A 10,544-nucleotide genomic window follows, 5' to 3' on the forward strand; every position below is an offset into this window, starting at 1 on the left:
AATCAGTGTATAAAAATATGACTATCAAGAATAAGTATTTGTTGCCAATGATCGATGAATTGTTTGATCAGTTTCAAGGCAAGATCTTTGATCTGATTATCACCAGCTGAGAATCAAAGAAGAAGATATTCCAAAGATTGTCTTTCGCATGAGGTATAGGCATTATGAATTTTTGGTGATGTCTTTTGGACAAACCAATGCCCCAGCGACTTTCATAGATCCAATGAACAGAGTGTTTAAGGATTATCTAGACAAGTTTGTGATTGTGTTTATTGATGACATATTGGTCTATTCCCAGTCAGAAAAAGAACATGAAGAACACCTCTATTTGGTACTTCAAAGGTTGAGGGAACATAGGTTGTATGCAAAGTTCAAGAAGTGTGAGTTCTGGCTTCCTCAAGTAACGTTTCTGGGTCACATTGTGAGTAAGAATGAGATTATGGTTGATCCAGCCAAGATAGAATAAGTGAAAGATTGGCCAAGGCCAAAGAATACTTCAAAAGTTAGAAGTTTCTTTGTACTGGCAGGATACTATCAACGTTTTATAGAGGGATTCTCGAAGATTGGAACACTCTTGATTGAGTTAACGCATAAGAATTTGAAGTTTGTGTGGACTAATAGATGTGAAAACAATTTTCAGGAGTTGAACCGCGATTGATCACCACACCAGTACTCAGTCTTCCCTCAAACAAGGAAAAGTTTATGGTTTATTGTGATCCCTTGAGGAAGGGATTAGGATGTGTCCTTATGCAAGTTAGGATAGTCATAACTTATGCTTCGACATAGATAAAATAGTATCCTACTCATGATCTGGAACTGGCAGCAGTGGTGTTCACACTTAAGGTGTGGTGACACTAGTTATATGGGAAGAAGTGTGAGATATATACTAACCATAAGAGTTTGAAGTATTTATTTACCCAGAAAGATTTGAATATGAGTCAGAGACATTGGCTAGAACTATTGAAGGGTTATGATTGTGAAATCCTTTATCATCCAAGATAAGCTAACGAGGTGGCGGAGTCAGAAAGGTCCTGGCCAGGTGTATAGTTTGAGCAGATCTCAGCAAAGTTAGCTGAAGAAATGACCAGTGCTAGTATAGATTTCGTGGTTGGTAAATTGGCAAATATAACTCTTTAGTCTAATCTCCTTGAAAGAATTAAAGAAGCACAAATGAGTGATTCGCAGATGGTGAAATATAGAGAGGAAGTCTTAGCTGGAGTGGCTAAGGACTTTACTATTTCTGAGACTGGTATGTTGAGATATAAAGATCAGATATGTGCTCTGATGGATGTTGGCGTTATGAAAGAGATTCTGGACGTGTCTCATACCACTCCATACTCGTTATATCCAAGCACCACGAAGATGTATCAGGATTTGAAATCTTTATATTAGTGGCTAGGGATAAAGAAAGATGTAGTTGAATATGTGGCTAAGTGCCTAACTTGTCAGCATGTGAAAGTTGAACACCAAAGGATAGGGGGGTTATTACAACATTTGGGCATTCCTAAATGGAAATGTGAGGACATAACCATGGATTTTATTGTTGGGTTGCCTAGATCTGTGGGACAGTATGATTAAGTATGGGTGATTGTAGATCTGTTAGGGTTTTATGCCCTAATTAATGTTAGAGAATATATCTTATTGCTCAATGGAAATATGGAAAAACCAAAATACAATTCTATGCAAAAATACAATGGACAAGATAATTGATTAAATAAATATTACAACTCAATTGCTCAAAATACAAGTAAATAGAAAGATGTAGAAGAAGAAGATTACAAACTCAATACTATAATAATACAAGTAAATAAGAAGAACAAAAGAATGAAAACACAAACAAACTCTCACACAACCAAAGTGTAGAGTAGTGGGGATCACCAACTTGAACAAGGTTCAAGACCTTTGTCCAAAAGCTTATTTCCCCTATTCTCTAAGCACTAAGGGATCTCTCTAGGAAATAACTCTCTAGAATTATCAAACATTTTGGTGTATTTTCCAGCCAAGTGCTTTGTGGATGGAAAAAGGTGTGTTTACAAGTGAGCGTTAGGCTCCTATTTATAGAGTTTGAGATACCCTTTGGATTTCAAATTCTACCAACCCCCACGGTTATTACTAATGTTTAATTGGATTAATATGGAATTAAATTGAGATTTGGGAGTTATTTGGGTTTTTAGAACCGTTCAACACATTTGGAAAAAACTGAAAATTTGGCCTGAAATGCACCTGTGGCCACGGCCAGGGACATCAGTGGCCGCGCCCACTGCTTTCTGTCCCCCAGGCCGCAGCCACAGCCCATTTTCAGCACTTGAAAATGTGTTGTTTTTCCAAACGGTTCCAAACCCTCCCAAATGACTTTGCAACTCCCCAAACACATTATTGGGGTTAAAATCATATCTCCAACAGCCATATTTTATAATGGCTTTATGAAATCCAATCTCAAATGTGTAACATATAATATACACATTATTGGGTAATATTTTGGGAGTTACAAATTTGTGACTGATTTTGTAACTCCAAAATATGTCACATTTGGGCACACACATGTGTCTAATTTTATGACTCTCAATAATATGTTACAAGGTGTGACAAATCACATTTTGTTACATTATTTAATCTAACATTATATTATATGAAATAATATATATCATTCCCCCACTAGATTAAATAATCACTTTTGTAACACTTATTTAATCAATCAAACATTATATTAAAATATAATACTCCCCCACTTGATTAAATAATTACTATCTATAGAAACCTTTGCATTGGTGCATAGAGTAAAATGTCTTTCGACTTGAATTTTACCTTAGTGTAACTATCACAAAGTTTGTTAAAATTTTGGTTGTCGAAGCATTGAACCACTATCCCTTGATAACAAACCGGTGATAACACACACACCTTTGCTGTGTTCACTTGAGACCTCAATGTCTCGCTTTTGCACCGTTAATGGCCATGTGCACATTCCATTCATAGACTTTTCTTGAGAATGACTCCCAATTCTCATGAGGGGCGGCACCACCCTTGGGTTTATATAGGTAGAACTCTTACAGTATTTTGTTACCCTAAAATACTTGTCTTTTCAAGACTGAGTTCTATTAAAAAACCTTTCGGTTTTAACCCTCATTTTGGTAACACACTAGTACTCATATCTCAGATGGGACAAAATTTGAGCACTACTACTATTCACTTGATTGACTTGTTATTACCTATTGAACCTAATACTAGTTTAGTGACTAGTATTAAGATAGGTTACCATCAACTATGAATCTCTTTAGGGAGTCTAAGTCCCACCCCTTGAGATGTAGAAATGATTTCATTTGAATAATTTCTTTTCTCATGTATGCATACTTAGACACTCTCATTATTTTATTCAAACTTTGTTGCTAGCTATAGTTTGATTAAAATAGTTACTCCTTTAAAATAGTGATTTTGACTATAGTCAACACCCCCACTATTTTATAGTTTGATATCCAAGATAAACATTTTCCTTGAATATTAATTCTAGAAACTTCTTTGTTTCTAAAATTCTCTTTTATGTTTTAAATTTATTCCCTCTTGAAACAAAATATTACAAACAATAACTTTAGACACCAAACATGTCTAGATTTGTTCATTCTATACACATATAGCTAATGTGATTTAGAATGTGGAATTCCAAATCACCTATTTGATAGGATGACCAAATTAATCAATTGATTAACAACAAAATAAATTGATTAACTTTGGAGCATCACCCCCACATTTCTCACATAAAGTGAAAATATCACTTTTAAATAGAAATCTCTTCATTTCTATTAAGTCATTTATCCTCCAAGATAAATCTAGACCTATGATTCTCAAAGTTCATCATGAGTCCTCTATGCCATATGATAAACTCTCAAGATAAAACATCAATGTTATCTTAATTTATTTACTTGCTAAAGCAAGAAACACTTATTTGAAAGTAACTTTCACTTGGTTGCTTTCTTTTATATATTTCACAAAATAAAATGTGAACACAAATGTAATGTGAAAATTTCTCAAACAAAGAATCACAAATTTTCATTTTTAGTTGTCTAAATAATCTGAAAATTACTTAAAAACTTTTGTGTATTTCTTAAGAGTCTCTTTGAGATTATGTTGAAAACATCAATTTGACATCCATTGATTTTCTTATCAAAATCAAAATGAAAATGTCATTTTTTAAAACATTTTAAATCAAAGAAAATAAACCCTCATAGATTTATTTAAACACTTTGATTTCTTATGTTTTGTTTAAAATTATCTCCTCGTTGAGATTAATTTAAACATATCACCATCTTTAACCAAAATGAATAAAGTTCTCTTTTATTCACCATTGGTGTAAAGATTCAAAATTGCTTCTCCAATTTTGTAATATCTCCTCATTGAGATATTCAATGTTTAAGAATTATTGTCACTAAATAATTCTCAAATATTTTCTCTTTTGACCATTCTTTAGACTATAAGTCTATTGAGTCAATATGTCATCCCACAATTTTTGAATCCACTTTGATCCATTTTTCTTGCAATGGCAAGACACAACCATTAAAAGATGTAACCCCCTTAGTTTCATCTTTTCTTATCTCATAAAGTGAGATGGTAAACACTTAAATGGGAAATTTCATTTCTCAAATAATTCCTTTTATTTACCAAATAAATGGTAACTTATCACATTGCAATAATATAGGATAAACATATTAACATCTCACAAATGTTTGCATGATTATATTTCAATATAATTTCATATTGTTGTCAACATATATGACTTATATCATACTAATATGACTCTTTATTAATATGAAAACATGAATTAATAATATCATACACATATGATTTCACATTTCTATTGATTCACAAAATCAATATAGTTATACATGTCATACAAAACTCATATAGTTGTCATTCTAATAATTTCCCATTAACACAAAATAAGACAATTCTATGACATGCTAGCATATTGCCCAATAATCTACTAGATTATTTACACATTGATCACATATCATAAAACTCAAGACATTAAATTATTTTCTAATCTAACCACTAAAAAATAAAGGAGATTAGAAAATAATGAATCTCATTTATAAACTTTTCTTCTTCTCATTTCTATCACCATATGAAAACCATTAGATATTCTAATAAAACCAAAGAAGAACATTACCTTATCTTAGATATCTTTTCAAAGTTGGATCCTCACAAGATCTCTATGGTTTCTCCTTCCACTGAATATGAAAATTAAGATTTTGATTGTTAGAGAATATATCTTATTGCTCAATGGAAATATGGAAAAACCAAAATACAACTCTATGCAAAAATACAATGGACAAGATAATTGATTAAATAAATATTACAACTCAATTTATCAAAATACAAGTAAATAGAAAGATGTAGAAGAAGAAGATTACAAACTCAAAACTATAATAATACAAGTAAATAAGAAGAACAAGAAGAACAAAAGAATGAAAACACAAACAAACTCTCACACAACCAAAGTGTAGAGTAGTGGGGATCGCCAACTTGAACAAGGTTCAAGACCTTTGTCCAAAAGATTATTTCCCCCTATTCTCTAAGCACTAAGGGATCTCTCTAGGAAATAGCTCTCTCGAATTATCAAACCTTTTGGTGTATTTTCCAGCCAAGTGCTTTGTGGATGGAAAAAAGGTGTGTCTTACAAGTGAGCATTAGGCTCCTATTTATAGAGTTTGAGATACCCTTTGGATATCAAATTCCACCAACCCCCATGGCTTTTACTAATATTTAATTGGATTAATATGGAATTAAATTGAGATTTGAGAGTTATTTGGGTTTTTAGGACCGTTCAACACATTTGGAAAAAACTGAAAATTTGGCCTGAAATGCACCTGTGGCCGCGGCCACTGCTTTCTGTCCCCTAGGCCGCGGCCACAGCCCATTTTCAGCACTAGAAAATGTGCTATTTTTCCAAACGGTTCCAAACCCTCCTAAATGACTTTGTAACTCCCAAAACACATTATTGGGGTTAGAATCATGTCTCCAACAACCATATTTTATAATGGCTTTATGAAATCCAATCTCAAATGTGTAACATATAATATACACATTATTGGGTAATATTTTGGGAGTTACAAATTTGTGACTGATTTTGTAACTCCAAAATATGTCACATTTGGGCACACACATGTGTCTAATTTTGTGACTCTCAATAATATGTTACAAGGTGGGACAAATCACATTTTGTCACATTATTTAATCTAACATTATATTATATGAAATAATATAACCCAATTTCTTTGTAATCTCATTTATTATCAATAAAAGAATAGAAATCATTTTTTGACTTGGTCAATCACTTTGCTCACATGTTTTATTTTCATGATTATTTCTTTAATATAAACTTCTATTAAATCCCGAGTATATAGCTAATCCTATTTATAGTGATGTAATTACAGTGAAATATAAATATGATTATATGTTCAAAATAAGTTAGTTGTAAGATTAGTCAGTGCACATGATTTACACTAACTTACCAATCTACGATATGATCTACTTACACATTGTAGTGTTATGTTCTTTTTAGAATATTAGCAAAGTAGATAATGTTAGAGAATATATATTATTGCTCAATGGAAATATGGAAAAATCAATATACAACTCTATGCAATAATACAATAAACAAGGTAATTGATTAAATAAATATTACAACTCAATTGCTCAAAATACAAGTAACTAGAAAGATGTAGGAGAAGAAGATTACAAACTCAAAACAATAATAATACAAGTAAATAAGATCAACAAGATCAAAAGAATGAAAATAAAACAAACTCTCACACAACCAAAGTGTAGAGTAGTGGGGATCACCAACTTGAACAAGGTTCAAGACCTTTGTCCAAAAGCTTATTTCCCTTATTCTCTAAGCACTAAGGGATCTCTCTAGGAAATAACTCTCTGGAATTATCAAGTCTTTTGGTGTATTTTTCAGCCAAGTACTTTGTGGATGGAAAATAGTGTGCTTACAAGTGAGCATTAGGCTCCTATTTATAGAGTTTGAGATACCCTTTGGATTTCAAATTCCATCAACCCCCATGGCTGTTACCAATGTTTAATTGGATTAATATAGAATTAAAATTGAGATTTGGGAGTTATTTGGGTTTTTAGAACCATTCAACACATTTGGAAAAAACTGAAAAATTGGCCTGAAATGCACCTGTGGCCGCGACCACAACCTCTTTTCAGCACAAAAATGTGATTTTTAAAAAACGTCCCAAATCCTTTCCCCACATGATTTTATAACCTCCAAACACCTATTGGGAGTTAAAAACATGCCTCCAACAGTCATATATCATCATGAATTTGTGAAATCCAATCTCAAATGTGTAGCATATAATATACACATTATTGAGTAATATTTTGGAGTTACAAGTTTGTAACTCCAAAATATGTCACATTTGGGAACACACATGTGTCAAATTTTGTGACTCTCAATAATATGTTACAAGGTGTGACAAATCACATTTGTGTGACAAATCACATTTGTGTGACAAATCACATTTTGTCACATTATTTAATCTAATATTATATTATATGAAATAATATAACATTCCCCCACTAGATTAAATAATCACTTTTTTAACACTTATTTAATAAATCAAACATTATATTAAAATATAATATTCCCCTACTTGATTAAATAATCACTCTCTATAGAAACCTTTGTATTGGTGCATAAAGTAAAATGTCTTTCGACTTGAATTTTACCTTAGTGTAATTATCACAAAGTTTGTTGAAATTTTGGTTGCCGAAGCATTGAACCACTATCCATTGATAACAAACTGGTGATAACACACACACCTTTGATGTGTTCACTTGAGACCTCAATGTCTCGCTTTTGCACCGTTAATGGCCATGTGCACATTCCATTCATAGAATTTTCTTTAGAATGACTCCCAATTCTCATGAGGAGCAGCACCACCCCTAGGTCTATATAGGTAGAACTCTTACAGTATTTTGTTACCCTAAAATACTTGTCTTTTCAAGACTGAGTTCTATTAAAAAACCTTTCGGTTTTAACCCTCATTTTGGTAACACACTAGTACTCATATCTCAGATGGGACAAAATTTGAGCACTACTACTATTCACTTGATTGACTTGTTATTACCTATTGAACCTAATACTAGTTTGGTGACTAGTATTAAGATAGATTACCATCAACTATGAATCTCTTTAGGGAGTCTAAGTCCCACCCCTTGAGATGTAGAAATGATTTCATTTGAATCATTTATTTTCTCATGTATGCATACTTAGACACTCTCATTATTTTATTCAAACTTTGTTACTAACCATAGTTTGATTAAAATAGTTACCCCTTTAAAATAGTGATTTTGACCATAGTCAACACCCCCACTATTTTATAGTTTAATATCCAAGATAAACATTTGAATATTAATTCTAGAAATATCTTTGTTTCTAAAATTCTCCTTTATGTTTTAAATTGATTCCTTCTTAAATCAAAATATTACAAACAGTAACTTTAGACACCAAGCATGTCTAGATTTATCCATTCTATACACATATAGCCAATGTGATTTAAAATGTGGAATTTCAAATCACCTATTTGATAGGATGACCAAATTAATTAATTGATTAACAACAAAATAAATTGATTAACTTTGGAGCATCACCCCCACATTTCTCACATAGTGATAATAAAATATCACTTTAAAATATAAATCTCTTCATTTTTAATAAGTCATTTATCCTCCAAGATAAATCTAGACCTATGATTCTCAAAGTTCATCATGAGTCCTTAAGATTCATGATAAACACTCAATAGATCAAGATAAAAAACCTCAATGTTTATCTTGATTCATTTACTTGCTAAAGCAAGACACACTTATTTGAAAGTAACTTTCTCTTGGTTGCTTTCTTTGATATATTTCACAAAATAAAATGTGAACACAAGTGTAATGTGAGAATTTCTCAAACAAATAATCACATTATGAAATAATAGGTCTACACACTTACCTATTATTTTAACAAGTTCATTTTGAAACTTTGTTAATGTCTCACACAAATGTCTCATAGCAGATAAAGAATTATCATAGAATAATACTTTAATTTTATTGATAGCTTTCAAGAGTACAAGCTTTATTACAAATTCCAAACAAGACACATAAACATGGTAATCATGCTAGGATCTCTTCTTCCTTTTCTATAGCATTTACCTCATTCTCATGTGGGTCCTTTCGGTACCTACATACTCTAGCATAGTGCTCGGGTTTTCCACAAACAAAACAATGATCCCTCATGTCTTTGAATTGTCCATGATATTTCTTTGGACCTAAAGGGTTTCCACTACCCTTTTGTTGTTGTTGTTGCCCTTTGGATGCTTGTGTGAAACCGCATTGGCCATGGAAGTCTCATTCACACCCTTGTCTCTTATTCTCGATTCCTCTTCAATTCTAATGTGTTTTTGGATCTCTTCCAAAGTGTAATCCTCATTATTATGGAGGATTATTTTCCTATAGCTCCTCCAAGTTGGTGGTAATTTTTCCACTATTGCACCAACTTGGAAGGCCTCGGGAAGCTTAATCTTGAGAACTTTCAACTTGTTCACAATCACTTGTAACTCATGAATTTGAGGTAAAAGAGTTTTCCCATCAATGAAAGAAAATTCAAAATATTGAGAAATTAAGAACTTTCTTGTACCTTCTTCCTCAGCCTTGTACTTACTCTCCAAGGCATCACAAATCTCCTTCGCGGATTTGGTATTAGTATAGAGGTCATATAGCCTATCGGACAAGGCATTAAGGATATGACCCCTACAAAGAAGGTTGTCCTCTTCTCTCTTCCTTCTTTTCTCCACCTCCTCGGGAGTGTCTTTGTCGAATGACTCGGCTAGAGGTGCCAAGGATGACTCAAGGATGTAGGCTATCTTGAGTGTTGTCAAAAGGAATTTCACCTTGTCTTGCCACCTAGTAAAATTTGATCCATCAAACCTATCCAACCTAACTAGGTCTTGGTTCATGATCTTGATGGTCTCCCCTTCCATTGAAACAAAGAGGGTTAAGCTTTTGAATGTTAGAGAATATATATTATTGCTCAATGGAAATATGGAAAAACCAATATACAATTCTATGCAAAAATACAATAGACAAGGTAATTGATTAAATAAATATTACAACTCAATTGCTCAAAATACAAGTAACTAGAAAGATGTAGGAGAGGACGATTAAAAACTCAAAACAATAATAATACAAGTAAATAAGATCAACAAGAATAAAAGAATGAAAATAAAACAAACTCTCACACAACCAAAGTGTAGAGTAGTGGGGATCACCAACTTGAACAAGGTTCAAGACCTTTGTCCAAAAGCTTATTTCCCCTATTCTCTAAGCACTAAGGGATCTCTCTAGGAAATAGCTCTATGGAATTATCAAGCCTTTTGGTGTATTTTCCAACCAAGTGCTTTGTGGATGGAAAATTGTGTGTCATACAAGTGAGTATTATGCTCCTATTTATAGAGTTTGAGACACCCTTTGGATTTCAAATTCCATCAACCCCCATGGCT

Source organism: Humulus lupulus, chromosome 4 (genome assembly GCF_963169125.1).
Source record: "Humulus lupulus chromosome 4, drHumLupu1.1, whole genome shotgun sequence".
Classification (NCBI taxonomy): Eukaryota; Viridiplantae; Streptophyta; class Magnoliopsida; order Rosales; family Cannabaceae; genus Humulus; species Humulus lupulus.